At 37.1% G+C, this 25,731-nt stretch overlaps 1 protein-coding gene across 4 annotated transcripts in view; it reads left to right on the forward strand.

Moving 5' to 3' along the window:
* The window catches only part of OCA2 (OCA2 melanosomal transmembrane protein), a 394,493-nt gene that overhangs the window by 183,106 nt on the left and 185,656 nt on the right, over positions 1 to 25,731 (forward strand). The gene's annotated exons all lie outside the window — the stretch shown is intronic.

A 25,731-nucleotide genomic window follows, 5' to 3' on the forward strand; every position in this document is an offset into this window, starting at 1 on the left:
AAACTTTTCTAATTTCATTTGCTATAAAGGAGAATGATCTGAAATGTTTAAGGAGATGGAAATGCTGACTATCCTGATTTGAACATTACACATTGTATAGGTATAGGTCCATCAAATCATCATACCATTCCCCATAATATGTACAATTATTATATGTCCATAGAAAAGTAGAATTTGCTCAAAGTTGCATCTGGAGAAAAATGACTTATGACAGCAAGTTTACAGGGTAACATTACTTTTTTTCTGGGGGTGGGGAGGGTACCAGGGATTGAACTCAGGGACACTCAACCACTGAGCCACATCCCCAGCCCTATTTTGTATTTTATTTAGAGACAGGGTCTGCCTGAGTTGCTTAGTGCCTCACTTTTGCTGAGGCTGGCTTTGAACTCTTGATCCTCCTGCCTCAACCTCCCAAGTTTCTGGAATTACAGGTGTGCCTGGCTAGGATAACATTACCTTTAATTTTTTAATGTAGTTCTGTTTGTATTATATTTGAATACTTCTGTGCTGACATGGAAAAGAGTGAACAATAGGTGTTGTTTCAGTTACAATTGTTGTTGCAGAATTATTCACAACATATTTTAATCTTGAGACTATTTATGAATTTGTGGCTTCCTCAAAGTTTTACTGACAGAAAAATACTACTCCCCTAGTGATTTCTTCTAAAGCATTGCTTTTTGCATTCCCTAAGGTTAGCATGTATTGTACTTTCATTTTCATTTAGTGAAAATGAAAAATTATTTTCTAATTTTCCATGTAATTTATTTTTGTTTTATGAGTTATTTAAAAGTAGATTTTTAAAGTTCCAAATATTAGGGATCATCCATGCTTCACTTTGTTTTTGATTTTTAGTTTAATTCAGTTGTGGTCACAGGGCACACTTTGTATGGTTTCAATCCTTTTAATTTTATTGAGGTTTGTTTTGTGGTCACTATAGCATTGGTTTGTTTTCTTCTGCTTGAAAGGTAAGTGTGTTTTGGTGTTGTTTGCTGGAATGTTCTATAAATGTCATAAAATTCATGCCTGTTAATATTTTTGTTTAACTCTTCTATACATTACTGATATTCTGGGTAATTGTTCTAAAAGTGAGATATTTCAATCTCCAACTTGTATAGCTGAATTTATGTATTTTTCCTTTCAAATGTGTCAGTTTTTGCTTTGTGTATCTTGGGACCTGTTGTTACATCCAAATGAATCTCACTTTTTTTTTAAAATTTATTTTTATTGTAAACAAATGGGATACATGTTGTTTCTGTTTGTACATGGAGTAACAGCATACCATTTGCATATGCATACATTTACATAGAGTAATGATGTTTGATTCATTGCGTTATTTTTTTCCTCCCCCCCACCCCTCCCACCTCTCTTTTCCCTCTATACAGTCCCTCCTTCCTCCATTCTTGCCTCCCTCCCACCCCCCATTATGTGTCATCATCCGCTTATCAGTGAGATCATTCGTCTTTTGGATTTTTTAGATTGGCTTAACTCACTTAGCATGATATTCTCCAATTTCATCCATTTGCCTGCAAATGCCATAATTTTATTATTCTTTATGGCTGATATGGCTGAGTAATATTCCATTGTATATATATATATACCACAGTTTTCTTTATCCATTCATCAATTGAAGGGCATCTAGGTTGGTTCCACAGTCTGGCTATTGTGAATTTAGCTGCTATGAACATTGATGTGGCTGTATCTCTGTAGTGTGCTGATTTTAAGTCCTTTGGGTATAGGCCGAGGAGTGGGATAGCTGGGTCAATGAATCTCATTTTATCATTATCAAATGCCCCTCTTTTTGTCTGGTGATAATGTTGGCTTAGTGTATTTTGTCTGATATTGGTAAAGCCAACTCAGCTCATTCTTTATTACTCTTTTTTTATCATTTAAAAAGAATCCAATATGACAACCTTCTCCCTTTTGATTGAAATGTGTAATTCATTTACGTTTAACAAAATTGTTGTTATGGTTGGGTTCATGTATGCTGTTTTAATATTTTCATTGTCTCATATATTATTTATTCCCCTCTCCTTCATTTCTTTATTTCGTGTGAATATTTTCTGTGTATTATTTTAATTCTCTTCTTTGTTTATTTTTTTAAAGTCATATTTTTGAATTATTTTTAACTGCTCTATGGGTTAAATACCCATCTTGATTTATCACAAATATGTATTACATATACATATATATGTGTGTGTATATATATGTACATATATTGAACTAATACTAACTTCTGACAAAATATAGAAATCTTGCCCATATTTCAATTTTGTCCTCTCTCCTTTGTGCCATTCTTGTCCAGTGTTATATCTCTATGTTATATGCCTAATGTACAGTTTTATTATTATTTTATGAAATGTATTTTAAGTCAATTAAAAAAGAGAAAATATATAGTTTTATCTTCTATCTACCTATCTCTCATCTATCTATCATCTATCCTCAGTACTTACCTTTTCCAGAACTCTTCATTGTTTTGTATGAATTTAAGCTGTCATGTGGGGGTCACCCTGAAGAATTTCTTTCAGTATATCTTGTAAAGCAAGTCTGCTAGCTGCAAATTCTCTGTCTTTGCAGATACACAAATGTCTTTATATTGCTTTGATTGTCAAAGTGCTGTTTTGCTTGATCTCTGCAGAATTCTTGGTAGTTTCCTTTCGGCAGTCCTAGGTATCGTCCTGCTGCCTGCTGTTCTCCATTTTTTCTTATGGGAAGTCAGTGCTTAGCTATATTGTTTTCCCCTTGTGCATATCAAGTAACTTTTCTGTTGCTGCTTTTGAGGTTTTATTTTGTCTTTCAGTAGTTTGATTATGTTGCATCAAGGAGTGGATCTCTCTGTGTTTATCCTATTTGTTATTTTTTTCTTTTCAGCTTTTCAGGTCTCTGGCATTTTTAATCAAATATGGGTATTTGGATAGTTTGGGGTTATTATTTTTTTCATACATGTTTTTTCTCTTTTCTCTTAAAATGTATTTCTTCTTTCTGAAGCTCCCATTATACACATGTTGATTTGCTAGATTGTGTCCCATAATTTTTTTATGTTTTATTTTTCTTCATTCTTTTTCTCTGTGTTCTTCAGATTGCATACTTTCTATTGATCTATTTCATTTTCAGTAAGTCTTTTTGTGTCATTTCAAATCTGCAATTGAGATGACCTAGTTGGTTTTTTCGCTTGTATTTTTCAATTCCAAAATTACCATTCTGTTCTCTTAAAAATATCTTTTTATGATATTCTCTATTTAATGCATGACTGCTGTCACTTTTCAATTCTGTAGGCATGATTTCATTTAGTTCCATGAGCATATTCAAAATTTGCTTTGAAATTTTACTAAATTCAATGTCCAGCCCCCTCAATGACATTTTCTTTTTTTTATTGTAAACAAATGGGATACATGTTGTTTCTCTATTTGTACATGGAGTCAAGGCATACCATTTGTGTAATCATAAATTTACATAGGGTAATGTTGTTTGATTCATTCTGTTATTTTTTTCCCTTCCCCCCACCCCTCCCACCCCTCCCCCCCTTTTTCCTCTATACTGTCCTTCCTTCCTCCATTCTTACCACCCTCTTTATCCCTAACCCTAAACCAAATCCTAACCCTAATGCTAACCCCTCCCTCCCCCCATTATATGACCTCATCCACTTATCAGCAAGATCATTCATCCTTTAGTTTTTGAGATTGGCTTATCTCCCTTAGCATGATATTCTCCAATTTCATCCATTTGCCTGCAAATGCCATAATTTTATCATTCCTCATGGCAGAGTAATATTCCATTGTATATATACGCCACAGTTTCTTTATCCATTCATCAACTGAAGGGCATCGAGGTTGGTTCCACAATTGGCTATGGTGAATTGAGCAACAATGAACATTGATGTGGCTGTATCTCTGTAGTATGCTGATTTTAAGTCCTTTGGGTAAAGGCCAAGGAGTGGGATAGCTGGGTCAAATGGTGGTTCCATTCCAAGCTTTCTGAGGAATCTCCATACTGCTTTTCAGAGTGGCTGCACTAATTTGCAACCCCACCAACAATGTATGAGTGTACCTTTTTCCCACATCCTGGCCAACACCTATTGTTGCTTGTGTTCTTGATAATCGCCATTCTAATTGGGGTGAGATGGAATCTTAGGGTGGTTTTGATTTGCATTTCTCTTATTACTGGAGATGTTGAACATTTTTTCATATATCTGTTGATTGCTTGTAGATCTTCTTCTGTGAAGGGTCTGTTCATTTCCTTAGCCCATTTGTTGATTGGATTATTTGTATTCTTGGTGTAGAGTTTTTTGAGTTCTTTATAGATTCTGGAGATTAGTGCTCTATCTGAAGTATGAGTGGCAAAGATATTCTCCCAGTCTGTAGGCTCTCTCTTCACATTACTGATAGTATCCTTTGCTGAGAGAAAGCTTTTTAGTTTGAATCTATCCCAGTGGTTGATTCTTGTTTTTATTTCTTGTGCTATGGGAGTCCTGTTAAGGAAGTCTGATCCTAAGCCAACAAGTTGAAGGTTTGGACCTAATTTTTCTTCTATAAGATGCAGGGTCTCTGGTCTGATTCTGAGGTCCTTGATCCATTTTGAGTTGAGTTTTGTGCAGGGTGAGAGATAAGGGTTTAATTTCATTCTGTTGCATATGGATTTCCAGTTTTCCCAACACCATTTGTTGAAGAGGCTATCTTTTCTCCATTGCATATTTTTGGCACCTTTGTCTAGTATGAGAAAATTGTATTTATTTGGGTTTGTGTCCGTGTCCTCTATTCTGTACCATTGATCTGCCTGTCTATATTGGTACCAATACCATGCCGTTTTTGTTACTATTGCTTTGTAATAGAGTTGAAGATCTGGTATTGCGATACCCACTGCTTCGCTCTTTCTACTGAGGATTGTTTAAGCTATTCTGGGTTTTTTATTCTTCCAGATGAATTTCATAATTGCTTGCTCTATTTCTGTAAGGTACTTCATTGGGATTTTAATTGGAATTGTATTGAATCTGTATAGCACTTTAGGTAGTATGGCCATTTTGACAATATTAATTCTGCCTATCCAAGAACATGGGAGATCTTTCCATCTTCTAAGGTGTTCTTTAATTTCTTTCTTTAGTGTTCTGTAGTTCTCATTGTAGAGGTCTTTTACCTCTTTTGTGAGATTGATTCCCAAGTATTTTATTTTTTTCGATGCTATTGTGAATGGGGTAGTTTTCCTAATTTCTCTTTCTGAAGCTTCATCACTTATGTATAAAAATGCATTGGATTTATGAGCATTGATCTTGTAATCTGCTACTTTACTGAATTCACTTATGAGTTCTAAGAGTTTTCTGGTGGAATTTCCAGGTTCCTCTAAATATATAATCATGTCATCAGCGAACAGGGATAGTTTGAGTTCTTCTTTTCCAATTCGTATTCCTTTAATTTCCTTGGTTTGTCTAATTGCTCTGGCTAGAGTCTCAAGGACAATGTTGAATAGAAGTGGTGAAAGAGGGCATCCCTGCCTTGTTCCAGTTTTTAGGGGGAATGCTTTCAGTTTTTCACCATTTAGAATGATATTGGCCATGGGCTTAGTGTAGATGGCCTTTACAATGTTAAGGGATGTTCCCACTACCCTGATTTTTTCTAGTGTTTTGAGCATGAAGGGATGCTGTATTTTATCAAATGCTTTTTCTGCATCTATTGAAATAATCATGTGATTCTTAACTTTAAGTCTGTTGATATGGTGAATTACGTTTATTGATTTCCGGATGTTGAACCAACCTTGCATCCCTGGGATAAAACCCAGGTGCATTATCTTTTTAATATATTTTCGTATGTGATTTGCTAAAATTGTGTTGAGAATTTTTGCATCAATGTTCCTTAAGGATATTGGTCTGAAATTTTCTTTCCTCAATGTGTCTCTGTCTGGTTTAGGTGTCAGACAGAGTGATACTGGCTTCATAGAATGAGTTTGGGAAGGTTCCCTCCTCTTCTATTTATGGAATACTTTGAGGAGTATTGGAATGAGTTCTTCTTTAAAGGTTTTGTAGAACTTGGTTAAGAACCCATCTGGTCCCGGACTTTTCTTTGTTGGTAGGATTTTGGTGACTTCTTCTATTTCATTGCTTGAAATTGATTTATTTAAGTTGTGTATGTCCTCCTCGTTCAGTTTAGGTAATTCATATGTCTCTAGAAACTTGTTGATGTCTTCGAGGTTTTCTGTTTTGTTGGAGTATAGATTTTCAAAATAGCTTCTAATTATGTTTTGTATTTCACTCGTGTCTGTTGTGATATTTCCTTATTCATTCCGAATTTTAGTAATTTGAGTTTTCTCCCTCTTTTCTTTGTTAGTGTGGCTAAGAGTTTATCAATTTTGTTTATTTTTCAATGAACCAACTCTTTATTTTGTTAATTTTTCTGATTGTTTCTTTTGTTTCAGTTTCATTGATTTCAGCTCTGATTTTAGCTACTTCCTGTCTTCTACTACTTTTGGTGTGGTCTGCTCTTCTTTTTCTAGGGCTTTGTGCTGTAGTGTTAAGTCGTTTATTTGTTGATTTCTACATCTTTTGTTGAATGCGCCCCATGAAATAAATCTTCCTCTAAGTACTGCTCTCATAGTGTCCCAGAGATTTTGATATGATGTGTCTTTGTTCTCGTTTCCTTCCAAGAATTTTTAAATTTCCCTCCTGATGTCTTCTGTTATCCATTCATCACATAATAGTGTAATCTCAAAGTATTGGAGAAGTTTCTGTTTTTTATTCTGTTATTTATTTCTAATTTCAATCCATTATGATCTGATAGAGTACAAGGTAGTATCTCTGTCTTTTTATATTTGCTTTGTGGCATAAAATATGGTCTATTTTAGAGAAGGATCCATGTGCTGCTGAGAAGAAAGTGTATTCGTTCTTTGTTGGATGGTATATTCTATATAAATCAGTTAAGTCTAAATTGTTGATTGTGTTATTGAGATCTATGGTTTCTTTATTCATTTTGGTGTGTTTGGAAATCTATCCAGCGGTGAGAGAAGTGTGTTAAAATCGCCTAGTATTATTGTGTTGTGGTCTATTTGATTTCTGGAATTGAGAAGGATTTGTTTGACGTACATGGATGAGCCAATGTTCAGGGCATAGATATTTATGATTGTTATGTCTTGCTGATTTATTCTTCCCTTAAGCAGTATGTGATGTCTTTCTTTATCCCTTCTGACTATTTTGGCTTGAAGTCCACATTATCTGAAATGAGGATGGATACTCCAGCTTTTTTGCTGTGTCCGTGTGCATGGTATGTTTTTTCCATCCTTTCACCTTTAGTCTATGGGTATCTCTTTCTATGAGATGAGTCTCTTGCAGGCAGCATATTGTTGGATTTTTCTTTTTAATCCAATCTGCCAGTCTATGTCTTTTGATTGATGAGTTCAGGCCATTAACATTCAGGGTTATTTTTGTGATACGATTTGTATTCCCAGTCATTTGACTAATTTTTGTTTTTTGACATGATTTGGTTTTTCCTTTATTTGGCTATTCCTTTAGGCTAGTTCCTCCCGTTGATGATTTGCATCGCTGTTTTTCATCGCTTCCTCATGGAATATTTTGCTGAGAATGTTCTGTAATGCTGGCTTTCTTTTTGTGAATTCCTTTAGCTTTTGTTTATCATGGAAGGATCTTATTTCATCATCAAATCTGAAAGTAAGTTTTGCTGGGTATAAGATTCTTGGTTGGCATCCATTTTCTTTCAGGGCTTGGTAATGTTCCAGGCCCTTCTAGCTTTTAGGGTCTGGATCGAAAAATCTGCTGATATTCTTATTGGTTTCCCCCTGAGTGTAATTTGATTCTTTTCTTTTGTGGCTTTTAAAATTCTGTCTTTATTTTGTATGTTAGGTATTTTCATAATAATGTGCCTTGGTGTGGGTCTTTTGTAATTTTGTATATTTGGAGTCCTATAAGCCTCTTGTACTTGGTTTTCCATTTCATTCTTCCGATTTGGGAAATTTTCTGATATTATTTCATTGAATAGATTGTTCATTCCTTTGGTTTGTTTCTCTAAGCCTTCCTCAATCCCAATAATTCTTAAATTTGGCCTTTTCATGATATCCCAAATTCTTGTAGATTATGTTCATGATTTTTTACCATCTTCTCTGGTCAACTTTGTTTTCAAGATTAAATATTTTGTCTTCAATGTCTGAGGTTCTGTCTTCCAGGTTTTCTATCCTATTGGTTATGCTTTGTATGGAGTTTTTAACTTGGTTTATTGTTTCCTTCATTTCAAGGATTTCTGTTTGTTTTTTTTTCAATATCTCTAACTCTTTATTGAAATGATCTCTTGCTTCCTGTATTTGCTCTTTTAACTGTTAATTGGTGCAATCATTTAATGCCTGCATTTGCTCTTTCATCTCCTCCATCAATGCCTGCATTTGTTCTTTCATCTCCTTGTTTGCTTCCCTGATTGTTTTAATTATGTACATTCTGAACTCCCTTTCTGACATTTCTTCTGCTGTGCTGTCATTGGATTTTATTGATATAGTATCTAGGTTTGTTTGGGACATTTTCTTCCCTTGTTTTCTCATATTGGTTGGATGTCAATGGGACTCTGAGATATTGCAGATTTCCTCTTTTGGCTTATAGTGTCCCTGTAGATTTCCAGTGTATCACCTCCCAGCCTTCAGTAGCCTGAAGTCTTGGAGGAACTTGATAATGCAGTGCTTCCGAAGAAAACTGCCCCTACCCTGCTACTGGTTCCAGGGCTTGGAGTTGGCTCTGTGCAGAAATGCTCTCACTGGGCGGTCTGCTCCAAGAAGCTGGCCCTGAAAGGAGCCTGCCGCCCGAGGGAGCCGGGCTGCTTAGGGAAGTCCCTGGCTGCCCTGTCCCGGTCCCTGAAGCTGCCTGCGGGCCGGAGCTCACCGCTGGCGGGACTTGGAGCTGGTTCTGTGCAGAAAGGCTCTCACTGGGTGGCCTTCTCCGAGAAGCTGGCTATGTGGCAGGAGCCCAGCACCGGGGTGAGCAGGGCTACCTGGGGAAGACTCTAGCTGCCCTGCCCTGCTCTGATAAGCCGCCCCTATCCGGGCCTGCCGCCTAGGCCCAGCTTCACTCGGTGGGGGAGACTCACTCCGTGGCTCTATTTTAGTCTGAGTCTCTCAGTGCCTCCCCTTTTTGAATTCTGGGTTCTGCAGTGACTGGAGATGCAGTCACCCTCTAGTCTGCCATCTTGGATCGCCCCGTGGAAAGAGCCTGTGTCCGCAGGGGGCAGGGCTCCTTGGAGAAGTCTCTGGCTGCCCTACCCTGGTCCCAGAGCCTGCCTGTGGGTTGGAGCTCTCCGTTGGCTCCGGGACTTGTGGCTGGCTCTGTGTAGAAAGGCTCTCACTGGGTGGTGTGCTCCAAGAAACTAGCCTTGAAAGGAGCCTCCCACTGGAGGGAGCCGGGCTGCTTGGGGAAGTCCCTGGCTGCCCTGTCCTGGTCCCTGAAGCTTCTTGCGGGCTGGAGCTCACCGCTGGCTCCAGGACTTGGAGGTGGTTCTGTGCAGAAAGGCTCTCACCGGGTGGCCTGCTCCGAGAAGCTGTCCGGGTGGGAGAAGCCCACCACTGGAGTGAGCAGGGCCACCTGGGGAAGACTCTAGCTGCCTTGCCCTGCTCTGATAAGCCGCCCCTATCTGGACCTGCTGCCCAGGCTGAGCTTCACCTGGTGGGGGAGACCTACCCCGTGGCTCTATTTTAGTTGGAGTCTCTCAATGCCTCCCCTTTTTGAATCCTGGGTTCTGGAGCGACTGGAGATGCAGTCACCCTCTAGTCCACCATCTTGGATTGCCCCCTCAATGACATTTTCTACCCCAGAGTATGGGTCACTATCTTCATCCTCCTCCTTTGTATCTTGTAATTATTTTTGAAAAACTAGAAATTTTAATCTAATATTTTAGCAACTGTGGATGCTGATTTATCTTCCTGGAGGGCTGTTGCTGATTTCATGTGTATGAATCATTATGAAATTTTTTTTTTTTTTGCCTCTAGAAACAATTTTGTCTCAGTTTTATATTTACGCAGCCACTGTAGTTGTTGGGATATTTTTTTTTTGGTTGTTGCTACTATTTGTGCAATATATTCTTTTCTAGCCTTTTCCTTTCAATCTCTTTGAGTCTTTGAATCTAACCTGACAGCTGGATTACATTTTTAAAAAATCCATTCAGCCAATACTTTCTTTTTATTTGGTATATTTATTCAATTTATGTTTGATATAAGTACTGAAAGGGTAGTATTTATAGTCAGTGTTTTTCTATTTTTTAAAAAAGTTCATCTTTTATATTTCCCTGATCTCTCTGTTAAGATGTTTGTTGGTATCACACACAACTTTTAGGCTTCATTAATTTCCAGCTGATTTCTTTTTTAAGAATTATTATTATTATTTTAAGAACAGTTGTAGGTTCACCGCAACATGGTGAGGAAGCTATGGAGATTTAGTCTCTGCTCCCAACCTCCTCACACACACAGATGCGCAGCCTCTCCTGTTATCAATGTTCCCCACTTGTGTGGTGCATTTCTCACAATCGAGCCTACACAGATGTCATCATTCAAAGTCCACAGTTTATGTTAGGGTTCACGCTTGGCAATGTATATTCTGTGGTTTTGGACAAAGGTATAATGTCAGGTATCCACCAATATGTGTCCTACAGGATAACTTCAGTGCTACTCATCCTCTGTGTTCAAGCTATTCCTCCTCCTCCAACACATAATAAAGACTTTTTTTTTTTTTCACCATATCCATAGTTTTGGGCCAAAACATCCTAGAATTGGAATTATACAGTATGGAACTTTTTCATATTGATTTCTTTCATTTAACAATATGCATTTGAGTTTCCTCCATGTCTTCTCATGGTTGATAACTCATTTCTTTTTAACAATGAGCCGTAGTCCATTTTCTGTTGACTAGTTCATTTATCCATTGGCCTATGTGAGGGCTTCTTGACTGCTTCCAAGTTCTAGCAATGATAAATAAAGCTGCTATAAACATCCACATGCAAGTTTCTGTGTGAACGTTAAGTGTTCAGTTCCATTGAGTAAACTTGAAGGAGTACAATTAACGGATTGTAAGGTAAGAGTGTTTAATCTCCTTAAATGATTGTACCGTTTTGCATTCCCACCAGCAAAGACAGAATTCTTGTTGCTCTACATCCTCACCAACGTTTGTTGTTGTCAGGGTTGTGAATTTCTTTTTTTTTTCCTCTACATTTTTAAATTGATGCATTATAGTTGTATCCAGTATTGGGATTTGTTGTTACATAGTTGTGCATGCATACAATATAACAATATAATTTTGCTAATATTATTCCCTAGTATATTTCCCCTTTCCCCCTTCGCTTCCCACTCCCTGGTTCCTTTCCTCTACTTTACTGATCTCTGATTTTCATGTGATCCTCTTCACTTTTCTTATCTTTTTCTTCTCTAGCTTGCACATATAGAGAAGACATATGAACCTTGACTTTCTGAGTTTGATTTATTTTGCTTAACATAGTGTTCTTAAGTTCCATTCATTTTCCTGCAAATGACGTAATTTCATTTTTATTAGTAGCTGAATAAAACTCCATTGTGTATGTACCACATTTTCTTTATCCATTCATCCAGTGATGGATACCTAGGCTGGTTCCATAGTGTGGCTATTGTGAATTATGCTGCTATAAACATGGGCATGCATATATCACTATTGCATGATGACTTTAATTCTACAGGATAAATACTAAGGAGTAGACAGCTGAGTCATATGAAGGTTCCACTTTGAGTCTTTTGAGGAACCTCCCCATTGATTTCCACAATGGTTGTACTAATTTACAAATCTACCAAAACAGTGTAAAATTGTTCCTTTTTCTTGTGGAGCATCTTTTCATATGTCAATTTGTTATCTTTTTTGGTTTAAGTTTTTGGCTCATTTTAAAATCAGATTGTTTGCTTTCTTATTGTTGAGACTTTGCATATTTTGGATAACAGACTAAAACAAAAGGGTGCCTCTCCTCCTGGGCAAAAACCTCTGAAGCACTATTCCAGAGGAAGGGACAGTGACCTTCTCCCAGGATGACACCTCTGCTTTATGTGTAGAGGGTAGAGGCAGTAGTCTTGGGTCTTCGGGGTTTGCCTCTCTCTCTCATTTATTTATTTATTATTTATTATTTTTACAGACTGCATTTTTATTCATTGTACACAAATGGGGTACAACTTTTCATTTCTATAGTTGTACACAGTGTAGATTCACACCATTCATGTAATCATACATGTATATAGGGTAATAACGTCTGTCTTAGTCCATTATCTTTCCTTCCCCCACCCTTCCCGCACCATTTCCCTCTACATAATCCAAAGCACCTCCATTATTCTCTTACCATCCCCTGCTTCTGTATCATCATTCACTTATCAGAGAAAACATTTGGTCTTTGGTTTTTTGGAATTGGCTTATTTCACTTAGCATGATATTCTCTAACTCCATCCATTTACAAACAAATGGCATAATTTTATTCTTCTTTATGGTTGAGTAACATTCCATTGTGTATATACACCACAGTTTCTTTATCCATTCATAAATTGAAGGGCATCTAGTTGGGTTCCACAATTTAGCTATTGTGACTTGAGCTGCTCTAAACATTGATGTGGCTGCTTTACTGTAGTATGCTGATTTTAAGTCCTTTGGGCATAAACAGAGGAATGGGATAGCTGGGTCAAATGGTGATTCCATTCCAAGTTTTCTAAGGAATCTCCGTAGTGCTTTCCAGAGTGGAAGCACCAATTTGCAACTCCACCATCAATGTATGGGTGTGCCTTTTACCTCACATCCATGCCAACACTTATTATTGCATGTGTTCTTGATAATAATCATTCTAATTGGAGTTAGATATAATCTTAGGGTGGTTTTGATTTGCATTTCTCTAATTACTAGAGATAATGAACCCTTTTTCATATATTTGTTGATCACTTGTATATCTTTTTCTGTGAAGTGTCTGCCTAGTTTCTTAGCCCATTTATTGATTGGGTTCTTTGTATTTTTGGTGTAAAGATTTTTAAGTTCTTTATAAACTTTGGAGATTAGTACTCTATCTGAAGTGCATGTGGTAAAGATTTTCTCCCACTCTGTAGCTCTCTTTTCACATTATTGATTGTTTTCTTTGCTGAGAAAAAGATTTTTAGTTTGAATTCATCCCATTTATTGATTCTTGCTTTGATTTCTTGTACTTTGGGAATCTTATTAAGGAAGTCAGTTCCTAAGCGAACATGATGAAGATTCAGGCCTACTTTTCTGCTCTTTGGTGAAGGGTCTCAGGTCTAATTCCTAGATCCTTGATTCATTTCAAGTTAAATTTTGTTCAGGATGAGAGGTAGGGGTAGGGGTTTAATTTCATTTTATTACATATGGATTTCCTGTTTTGCCAGCACTATATGTTGAACAGGCTATCTTTTCTCTATTGTATGTTTTTGGCACCCTTGTCTAGTATGAGATAACTGTACTTATGTGGGTTTGTCTCTGTGCCTTCTGTTTTGTACCATTGGTCTACCTGTCTATTTTGTTGCCAATACCATGTTACTATTGCTCTGTAGTAGAATTTAAGGTCTGGTATTGTGATACCTCCTGAATCACTCTTTCTTCTCAGGATTGCTTTGGCTATTTTGGGTCTTTTATGCTTCCAGATGAATTTCATATTTGCTTTCTCTATTTCTATGAGAAACATCATTGAGATTTTAATTGGAATTGCATTAAATATGTATAGCACTTTTGGTAGTATGGCCATGTTGACAATATTAATTCTGCTATCCAAGAACATGGGAGATCTTTCCATCTTCTAAAATTTTCTTTAACTTCTTTCTTTAGTTTTCTGTAGTTTTCTTTGTAGAGGTCTTTCACATCTTTTGTTAGATTGATTCCCAAGTATTTTATTTTATTTTTTTGAGGTTATTGTGAATGGAGTAGTTTTCCTAATTTCTCTTTCAGAGTATTCATCACTTATGAATATAAATACATTAGGTTTATACATGTTGATTTTATATCTTGCTACTTTGCTCAATTCATTTATTAGTTCTAGAAGTTTTCTGGTGGAGTTTTTTGGATCCTCTAAGTATAGAATCATGTCATTAGAAAGTAGTGATAGCTTGTGTTCTTCTTTTCCTATTCATATCCCTTTAATTTCTTTGGTCTGTCTAATTGCTCTGGCTAGTGTTTCAAGGACGATGTTGCACAGAAGTGGTGAACGAGGGCATCCCTGTCTTGTTCCAGTTTTTAAAGGGAATGCTTTCAGTTTTTCTCCATTAAGTATGATGTTGGCTGTGGGCTTAGCATAGATAGCTTTTGGAGTGTTGAGGTATGTTCCTACTATTCCTATTTTTTCTAGTGTTTTGAGCATGAAGGGATGCTATATTTTAGCAAATGCTTTCTCAGCATCTATTGAAATAATCATATGATTCTTAACTTTAAGCCCATTGATTTGATGAATGACATTTATTGATTTCTGGATGTTGAATCAACCTTGCATTCCCAGGGTGAACCCTACTTAATCATGGTGCACTAACTTTTTAATATGTTTTTGTATGCATTTGGCAGAATTTTGTTAAGTATTTTTGCATCTATGTTCATCAGAGATATTTGTCTAAAGTTTTCTTTCCTTGATGCATCTTTGTCTGGTTTGGGTATCAGGGTGATACTGGCTTCATAAAATGAGTTTGTAAGGGTTCCCTCCTCCTTTATTTCATGAGATACTTTGAGGAGTATTGGTATAAGTCCCTCTTCATAGGTGTTGTAGAACTCAATTGAGAATCCATCTGGTCCTGGGCTTTTCTTTGTTGGTAGGATTTTGATGGCTTCTTCTATTTTGGTGCTTGAAATTGATTGTTTAAATTGTGTATGTCCTTCTGATTCAGTTTGGGAGGATCATATGTCTCTAAAAATTTGTTGATGTCTTTGAGATTTTTCCATTTTGTTGGAGTATAGATTTTCAAAGTAGCTTCTAATTATGTTATATATTTCAATGGTGTCTGTCATGATATTTCATTTTTCATCATGCATTTTAGTAATTTGAATTTTATGTCTCCTCTTCATTAGTGTGGCTAAGGGTTTATCTATTTTGCTTACTTTTTCAAAGAACCAACTTTTTGTAAATTTTTTGAATTTTTTCTCTTGTTTCAATTTCATTGATTTCAGCTCTGATTTTAAATATTTCCTGTCTTCTATTGCTTTTGGTGTTGTTCTGTTTTTCTTTTTCTAGGGCTTTGAGATGTAATGTTAGATCATTTAGTTGTTGACTTTTTATTCTCTTCTTAAATGCACTCTGTGCAATGAATTTTCCTCTTAGTACTATGTTCAGAGTGTCCCAGAGATTTTGATATGTTATATTATTGTTCTTCTCTTTTACCTCTAAGAATTTTTTTATCCCCTTCCTGATATCTTCTGTTATCTATGCTTCATTCAATAGCATATTATTTATTTAGTTTACAGGTGTTGGAGTAGTTTCTGTTTTTTATTTTATCATTGATTTCTAATTTCATTCCATTGTGATCTGATAGAATACAAGGTATTATCTTTTTTTTTTTTTGTATTAACTAAGGGCTGCTTTGTAGCATAACATATGGTCTATTTTAGAGAAGGATCCATGTGTTGCTGAGAAAAAAGTGTATTCACTTGTTGATGGTTGGAATATTCTATATATGTCTGTTAGGTCTAAGCTATTGATTGTTATTGAGTTCTCTGGTTTTTTTGTTCAGTTTTTGTTTGGAAGATCTATCACGTGGTGAAAGTTGTTGTTAAAGTCACCCAGAATTATTGTGTTGTGGTCTATTTGGTTCCTGGAATTGAGAAGGATTTGTTTGACATACATGGATGAGCCATTGTTTGGGGTATAAATATTTAGGATCATTATGTCTTGCTGATTTATAATTCCCTTAAGCAGTATGAAATGTCCTTCTTTATCCCTTCTGACTAACTTTGACTTGAAGTCCCATTTATCTGATACAAGAATGGAAATCCCTGCTTTTTTACTGAGTCCATGTGTGTGGTATGTTTCTTTCCCATTCTTTTACCTCTAATCTGTGAATGTCTTTTTCTATAACATTCTCTTAAAGGCAGAATATTATTGGGTTTTTCTTTTTAATCCAATTTGCTAGTCTGTGTCTTTCAATTAATAAGTTTAGGTCATTAATATTCAGGGTTATTATTGAGATATGATTTGTGTTATTGGTCATTTTGGCTTATTTTTTTGGTTTTTAACTTGGCTTGGTTTCTCCTTTGATTGGTTTTATCTTTAGGGTAGTTCCTCCCTTTCCTGACTTACATTGTTGCTTTTCATTTGCTCCCCATGGAATACTTTGCTGAAAATGTTCTGTAGCACAGACTTTCTATTTGTAAATTCTTTTAACTTCTGTTTATCATGGAAGGATTTTATTTCATCTTCAAATCTGAAGGTAAGTTTTGCTGAGTATAGGATTCTTGGTTGGCAACCATGTTCCTTCAGAGCTTGAAATATATTGGTCCATGCCCTTCTAGCTTTTAGGGTCTGGGCTGAGAAATCTGCTGATATCCATCTTGGTTCCCCTCTATATGTAATCTGATCCTTTTCTCTCACAACCTTTAAAATTCTATCTTTATTTTGAATGTTAGATATTTTCATTATAATGTGCCATGGTGTGGATGTATTATAATTTTATAGTTGGTGTTCTGTAAGCCTCTTGTATTTGATTTTCCATTTTATTTTTCAGGTTTGGGAAATTTTCTGATATTATTTCATTGAATAGGTTTTACATTCCTTTGGTTTGTATCTGTGTGCCTTCCTCAATCCCGATATTTCTTAAATTTGGTCTTTTCATGATATCCCATAATTCTTGGATGTTATGGTCATGATTTCTTACCATTTTCTCTATTTGATCAACTTTTTTTTCAAGATTAAATATTTTGTCTTCATTGTCTGAGGTTCTGTCCTCCAAGTGATCAAGTCTGTTGGTGATGCTTTCTATTGAGTTTTTTATTTGGTTTATTGCTTCCTTCATTTCAAGGATTTCTGTTTTTTTTTTCTTTTTTTTAGAATCTCTATCTCTTTATTGAAATGATATTTTGCTTCCTGCAGTTGCTCTTTCAACTGTTTATTGGAGTGATGGTTCATTGCCTGCATTTGCTCTCTTTCTCATCCTTTGGTTTGCAAATCATTGGTTATGTATATTTTGAACTCCTTTTCTGACATTTCTTCTACCATTCTGTCATTGGATTCTATTAATATAGAATCTTGGTTTGTTTGGAACACTTCGTTCCCTTATTTTTTCATGTTGTTCATGTATCTTCCCCTCTAGCAGTGTGGATCTGGGGTATTGCAGTGTCCCCCCTATAGGCTTATAGTGACCCTTCAGGTTTCCAAAACCTCTCCTTTAAGGGGGAGATTAATATTAGCAGCACCCAGTACAGACAATATGCAGCCCTAAACCAAATAACCCATATGAAGACATTAACTGTATTGTCATAATAAACAGAGAGGATGATTTTGATTATTATCTACAGTATAACCAATAGATTTGTAATGAGGTCTACAGTTTCTAATGGTGGACAAAGATGAGGGAAGGGGTGTAAGATGTAACAGTAAATGGGATAAGAAAAGACTGTATAGAAGTATGAGATCATAGAAAGTGAAAGCAGAATCAAAGGAAGTTGGTTGTTAGCATGAGAAAAGGGAGAAAGATACTCTGAGGAAACAGGTAAACAAGAGGAAAATAGAGCGAGAAAAATGAATAAATAAAACTTAAAAATTTTGAAAAAGGAGAAAAAAATCTACACTATAGCCATATAAAAAAATCTATACTATAACAGTCATATAGTATCCAAACCTCCCAGTCTTCAGTAGCCTGAGGCATGAGAGGTACCTGACAATGAGCTTACAGTCTCCCCACCTAAAGATGGCAGCTTCTGCTTCCAGGATAATCCAAAATGGCTGCCCTGGCTTCCAAATGTATTGGCAAATGGGGAGCCACAGCACAGGGAACTGGTACAGAGTCCATGTGGGGCACAGGTGGGCTAAGGGTCCTGGAGGCAGGGCACAGTTGGTTGGGTTGGGTGTCCTAAAGGTAGGGTGCAGTTGATCGGATTGGGGGTCCTGCAGGTCTGGCTGTTGTCCCAAAATGGTGACAGCCTTGTGTCACCAAACCTGTGGGTACTGTGACAATGGACTTCTGGGTAGCAGTGAGCAGCATGTGATCTACTGGTGGTCTGCTTGAATCCCAAGTTATGGAGCAGTATTAGTCCACCATCTTGGATTCCCCCAGGCTTGCCTCTCTTGATATAGAAACTCTGCCCTACAAGTGAGCAAGGATGAGGACAATCAGGGATCAGGGTCTTAGTATTCTTATCTGATGTTTCCAGGTAGAACTTCTTCCTTATGAGTGGCAGCTGGGTGGAGGTAGAGATCCCCTGATTTCTTGCCAAACTCTCCTGAAGTTAGGTTGTACGACATAGACAAATGCTGATGGCCTGTATCTCCCAGAAACTTTGTAGTCCTTACTATGAGCTGAGGAGGGGGAGCCCTACCCTCTTGGACATTTTCATGGAGTCTACATCATTCTGAGCCTGCAGTGGGAGAAGAGGGAATGGGTTATAGTGCCAGTTACTTTCGATGTTCTTAACTGATTTCTTTGAAGTTAATGTCTATTTACTTTCTGACTGATGGTTCACTCTTAGGACAATTTTACAGACTTTCTTTTTCTCCTCCTCCTCTTCCGCCTCCTCCTCCTCCTCCTCCTCCTCCTCCTTCTTCTTCTTCCTCTCTCTCTCTCTCTCTCTTTTTCCTGTGGGAGTGGGGCTTCTCATGTGACCACTCCAAAGTAAAGCTTCCCACATTAAATTTTTCTACTTTATTTTTTCCCTAGAGTAAATGATTGTTTATTTCTAAACTAGTAATAATTCCAAAGCAATATGAATTACTTCAGCATCTGGGTGTTCCTTGAGGCACATTTCAAAGCTCCTCTCTAATATAAAAAAGTAGTCCACAGCAAAGTCTAACCAATCAGCATCATCTTTAAAATCTATCTGGAATATTTGGGAAATACAATTGTTGCTTCTGGCACTTTTCTCCCTGTGTGTGGGTGTTCATATCCCTTATCTGGGTGTATTTTTCCCTAATATTAATTTTACTTTTGTATTTCTTTAATCATAATACTTAGAGCACTCCCAAGCTGGTAGAGTCCTCAGCATACAGTCCAGGAGGAGACAGAATCTGCTGGGGCCAGGCTTGGGCATCTCTGCTACCCAGTGCCTATCACTGCCTCATGAAATTGTGGGTGTCAGAATAACCATGGTTCTATGAGAAGAGCTATATGACATTTATCTTCCTGGATATTTAATTCATTTGTAGATCTTTTTAGACTTCTTAAGCCTTTAATTTGTTATGTGTATCTTCTTTATAGCTAACTTCATTCCTTCCAATTGCCTCTTAATGTTTTTTTCTCTAATAACCTGGGCAATTAGAAGAGCCATGTGGGTTGTATTGATTTAGTCACCTTGACACTGGGAAAAGCCATTATGTCTCTGTTTCTTCTCATGATATTCATTACTATACTGCAGTGACAAGAACTGGGTAGTTCCTGCATGTAAGCACTAAGTCAAGACAGTTTGTCTAGCTGTTTCCTTTAGTATCTTATTCCATAGAGCAGGTACAAGTATCTTTGATTACATTCAACTTAATAAATCAGAATGCAATTTTGTAAACTTAGTTATACTGGTTTTTAGAAACCTTTTCTGGCAATTAAAGAGATACAATATGTGCTTCTCTAGAAAAAGCAAAGATTTCATTTGTGCCTGAAATTAATGTCAACAAAACCAGTCCAGCAAGGTTTCTATTTTCGAAGAATTCTGAATACATGTTGGTCTGGGTATTAATTCAGAGAGGCATTTTTGGTGCTGAAACTAACAGGCTAAGGGACACACCCTTGCCTTAGTTTCCAACCTCCACATTTTGACCTGAGTCCTTGGCAGTTAATCTAATGTAATGGCTTACATCTTGACACCACATCATCATTCTAGAAAACCAACAGGGAACTGAGCTTACTATTACTGTGTTTCGAAGTCTGCTTGAAGTATTGTGTGAATGGTGGTGGGTTTTTGGGAAGTTCAGCGATTCTTCCACTTGCTAGTCTGAAGTGTGGCAGTTGAGGCTCCTGTGAATGTGCAGTTCCCATGCTTGCCTCCCGAGCACAGTGCAGAGGGGCAGCCTAACACTCATCTGGACAGGACTTTGACCAGAGAGTGCTCTCACCTGGGTGGGACTCTCTGGCCATCCCTTCTGAAGAAGGAGAAGCATTGTTAGCCATTTTAGAGTTCTGATGCTTTCAACTCCGATACTTCACTCCCAAACACTCCTGCCCACTTTGTTCCCACTCACCCTTACAGAACAGGTCCTTGCTTTGCTTCTCCTTTGGTGACCCCTCTAATCATCATCACCACTTTCAACCACACTGTGCAGCTGGATGCCAACTCTGGCATGCTGGCAAAGTGGATGCACTCCCGTGGGCAGTCCCCAGGTTCAGGACCGGCTCTTCCCAATCAGGTGAACAGGTTATTAGAGCATAATGTTCAGGAGGACAAGCTTTAGCCTCAGAGAGATCTATGTTCAGATATCAGCTTTGCCTCATCCTGGTCATGAAACATTGGGCAAGTTACCTCGGTACCTCCAAATCTCAGTTTCCTTACCTTTGCAAAAGATTTATCAATGTTACACTTGCAATGTTACTTGTGAAGAACCAGCAAGATTAGATAATCTTCTGAGTCCCATGTTGAGCTCATAGCTGAGGTTTAAAAGTTAAGTTTCTCTTGTTACCACTTTCTATTAATAGTTCTTATTTTTTAATTTTTCTTTTCTTTTAAAAATTAGTTCTAATTAGTTACACATGACACTAGAATGCATTTTAACACATCATACACACATGGATCATAACTTCTCTTTCTTCTGGTTGTACATGATGTAGAGTTACACCTGTTGTGTACTCACATATGCACACAGGGTAATAATGTCCCATTCATTCTACTCTCCTTCCTACCCCCATGCCCCTCCCCTCCCTTTATTTCCCTCTGTCTAGTCCAAAGTACCTCTGTTCTTCCCTAGTACTCCTCCAATGACTTTTATTAACATTAAAAGCTTGGCTTAACCTGTTCATGTTCAACCTACGTTCGTTAGCCAGGTGTGAGGTGTTGTACACGAGGGTCTAGGCAGCTCTCTCAAACACAGCTCTCACACACACAGGTCTCCTGCCTCAGCCCTCTGCCATCAGACTGGTTGGCCTCAAACTCCTTGTTTCATACCTACTGTTTGATACCTACCTTTGAACCCTTCAGAGTTGGAGGATTTCCTGACCTCTTTCATGCCATTCTGAAGTAATCAGAGAGTCCAGAGTGCTGTACTTTGGAAAATAATCATACACATTTGTTTCTAAGAAACTACATTGGGCTGACTTCTACCAATAGTAGACTATGGTGTTTGCTTAATGGCGATTTTCTATTCTTATTCTTTCTACATTTGTTAACTGAGTTCATGTGAAAGGAAAAGCTGTCCTTTTCCTTTATTTATTTATTTGCTTGTTTATTTACATCAGTAAGAGTTCATGAATTTTTTTGTTGGGGGGTTACTGGGGATTGAACTCAGGGGCACTCAACCACTGACTCACATCCCCAGCCCTATTTTGTATTTATTTAGAGACAGGGTCTCACTAGTGCCTTGCTTTTGCTGGCTTTGAACTTGGGATCTTCCTGCCTCAACCTCCCGAGCTGCTGGGATTACAGGTGTTTGCTGCTACACCTGGATAAGGCCCATGGATTTTATTTTATTCCAAGTGTTTCAACCCAATACTATGTTTATTTTGTTGCTCAAATTGTTCCGCTTTTGGCCATTGGGAGTAGCTTCAGTGTTCTTTTGGCTCCTGTGTCCTTTTGACACATCCTCATCAATTTTCAAGTATTTCCTCACTTTCTGACATTACAAAATATTTCCAATTCATTTTGAATTTCACTTTCCTTTGGCCTAGGATCAACTGCTTCTCCAAAGAAGCTCTCATGCCTTTTACTGGAAGATGGCACAGAGAAGCCAAGATCTTGGTGTTGGGTGTGTGTGTTGTGACTAGGTGTCACTGAACTTAGGCTCTGTTGGTGAGCATGGCTAGGCCTCTATGTGTGGTTAAACTAACACACACACCCACACATCCAAGTCTGCATACACGTTGAAAACTAGGAGCTCCTCTTGATTGCTTGAATCCCAACCCAATACTGCATGGCTTGTGTCTCACTCTCATTTTTAAATTATTCACTTTTTGTCCAATTCTAACATACATCTCAAGTAGTCACAGAACAACTAACCCATATGCCTGTGTGAAAAAGACTTAACTCAATTACAATATTTGTATACAGTTCTTTTTGTCTCTAGCTTTCCAGTAACTGTCAAAATACTGTTTTCCAAAGTTGTTTAGGTTAATTATTGTCTTCTCCATACCCTCCCATATATTTTCTTATTCATTCCGTTTTGGGATGGAGGTATTTGAAATATTGCTAGGGTTCTAAGAATCAAAGCCATATAGAAATGTAGATTAAGAGAAGAGTCCCTTCCTGTTCACTCTCCTGTTCTCATTCTCCATCCCCATTTTCAGCTCCTTCTTGTAAGTGTATAAATAAGCAGATACTGATATGCTTATATTTTGTATTCATGCTTTCTTATTTAAAGGGTACTGCGGTGTAAATAATCTTTTGCATTTTGCTTTTTAAAAAATGATAAGTTCACAGAAGTCTTCCTCCTTCTTTTTATAGCTGTATAGGACTCCATGCACTGAATGTGCAAAAGTTTATCCAACCTCCCTCGTATATAGGAAGGTATTTAGATTGTTTCCAATCTTTTATAACTACAGACAGTGTTACCTGGATATGTTTGTGTCACTGGAGGTCTATTTTTAGGGTAGATTCCTGGGAGTCAGACTCCTGGATCAGAAGGTGAGTGCATGTTATAATAAGTTACCAAACTTCCCTCCACAAGAGTTTTACCATTTTATATTCTTGATGGCTTTACTAAAAGTTTCTGTTTTCCTATAACCATCCCAATGGAATGTGATGTCTACTTTTTAATTTTGTCAGTTTTGTGAGAAATTGAATTTCAGTACTGTCTTAGTGTGCGTTTTTTTTTTTTTAAAGATGAGTGGGTTGGAACATTTTTTTTCATGTTTGAGGACAGTTTTTATATCTTTTTGGTTAATTATGCATTCATGTCAATTTCCCATTTTCCTGTTGAGTTTTTGTTGCACTGTTTTAAAGAGTTCTTCATTTATTAGAATACTAACTCTTTGTGACATATACTGCAAGTATTTTCTTCATTTGTCAACGGTTTTGTGACTGTGGCATGTGATTATTTTTGAAATTTTGAAACTTTTATGTACCATAATTATTAACTATGCCTCTGAGTTTTTAGTTATATTTAGAAAGATTGTACATATATCAGGGTAAAGAGGAAATCAAATATTTTTACATGGTATCATTCATTTTTAAATCTCTAACTCCTTTGGAATTTTTTTCTTGCGTATGGTGTGAAATATGCATCCAATTTTGTTTTAGTTTTCCAAATGGCTACCTGTTTGTTCTAGTACTATTTGTTAAAAAGGACATCTTTATTCCAGTGATTTGAAATGCCACATTTACCTTATGGTAACTTGCCACATGTATTTGGATCTGTTTCTATTCTGTTCCATGGTCCATTGGTCTATTCATGCACTCGCACCAAACAGTAGCATGTTTTAATATCTGATAGGACTAATCACCTCCCACTTGTAGTTTCTATTTTATAGTAATTTCTTGGATATGCTTACACATTTCTTTTTCATGTGAACTTCAGTATCAACTTGCCTAACTCTATAAAATAGCTTGCTGGTATTTTTGGTTGAGATCACAGCAGTTTCACACATTAACTTACGAACAACTGTTGGGTATATCATATTAGTTCATCCAGTCTAAGAACAAGACATATCTTTGTATTTCATCAAGTCTACTTTGTATATTTCAGGAACATTTTAAAGTTTTGTATGAATTTTGCACATTTCTTGTTAAATGCCCACTAAAACATTTAATTTTTTCTTGATATTATATGTGTGGTTTTCTTTACCAATATGTCCTCCACTGTGTATTTTTGGGTATATGAAGGTTTCTGATTTCTATGAGTTGATGTGTCTCTGATGAGGTTCAATGTTGAACAGTAGCAGAGATGGGGGGTCTGCACAGAGGCCCAAGTTGTCATCCTTAGAAAAGGCCAGCTTACCAAGTTGGCTCTTGACTGGCATCTGGAACTTAGGTCTCAGGAGCAATCCCCACCACTCTCTAATATCAACTGTTTTCTGTGCCTTAGTTGTTTATGCAAACAATTGCTTTCCATCAACAACTCTGAAATTTTGGTATGTCCCAGGTAGACTGACCCCATTAAAAAGCCTGAGTCTCTAATGGGCATTCCTGAAAACATCACACACAAACACATTTTCATTGCTGGGGACAGGGTGGTCTGGGTGGCCCCTCATGGGAGTGAAGGAGTAAGGAAACTTATACGGATCCTTTTCCACATGGACTCCACCTCTGTCTTTGCCCTCTATGATCTGGCTCTGTCCTTACTACATCCTTGAAATGGATACTAGTCAGGAGTATCCATTATCTTACCCCCATGAATTCCAGCAGGTCTCCCTTACATTCTGGTCTTGGTGGAAATTCCCCTAACATTTCCTTATAAAGTAAGATACTAAATTTAGGATTAGGTATATAAGTCTTCTTTTTTAACATGAACAAAGCATTCTTCAATTCATATTTCTTGAGTGTTTTATTGATGAATGGGTGTCGAATTTTGTCAAAGATTTTCTTTCCCAGAATTTATGAAGACAATCATAGTATTTATTCTCTTAAATCTATTACTATAGTATACAATATTAATGAATTTCCTAATATTGAACCAAACTTGAGTTCTGGTATAAATCATCTTTGGACATGATTTATTATTATCTTTCTTTTTTTATTTGTTCTTTATAGATATACATGACAGCAAAGTATATTTTGACAAGTTTATAAAAACATGCAGTATTTCTTATTCTAACTGGGATCTAATTAGGATCCCAGTCTTGTGGTTGTACATGATGTGGAGATTCATTGTGGTGTATTCATATATGTACAGAAGAGAGTTGTGTCAGACTCGTTCCCTTGTCTTTCCTATTCCTATCCTCTCTCCCTTCCCTTCATTCCCCTTTGCCTAATCCAATGAACTATTCTCCCACACCCTTGTTGTGTGTTAGCATCCACCTATCACAGAAAACACTCAACTTTTGGTTTGGGGGGATTGGCTTATTTCACTTAGCATGATAATCTCCAGATCTGTCCACTAACGGGCAAATGCCACAATTTCATTCTTCTTTGTGGTTGAGTAATAATCCATTGTGTATATATACCACATTTTGTTTATCTGTTCATCTACTTAATGGCACCTAGGTTGGTTCTATAGCTTAGCTATTGTGACTTGAGCTACTGGCTGTGTCACTGGAGTATGCTTATTTTAACTCCTTTTTATATACATCAAGAAGTGGTATAACTGGGTCAAATGGTTGTTCCATTCCCAGTTTTTTGAGGAATCTCCATACTGCTTTCCAGAGTGGTTGCACCAAATTTGTAGTCCCACCAGCAATGCTTGAGGGCACCCTTTTCTCCACATATTGATTTATTGTTATTTGTATTCTTGCCATCTTATCTGGAATGAAATAAAATCTCAGGGTGGTTTTAATTTGCAATTCTCT

Source organism: Sciurus vulgaris (assembly GCF_902686455.1).
Source record: "Sciurus vulgaris genome assembly, chromosome: 2".
NCBI lineage: Eukaryota > Metazoa > Chordata > Mammalia > Rodentia > Sciuridae > Sciurus > Sciurus vulgaris.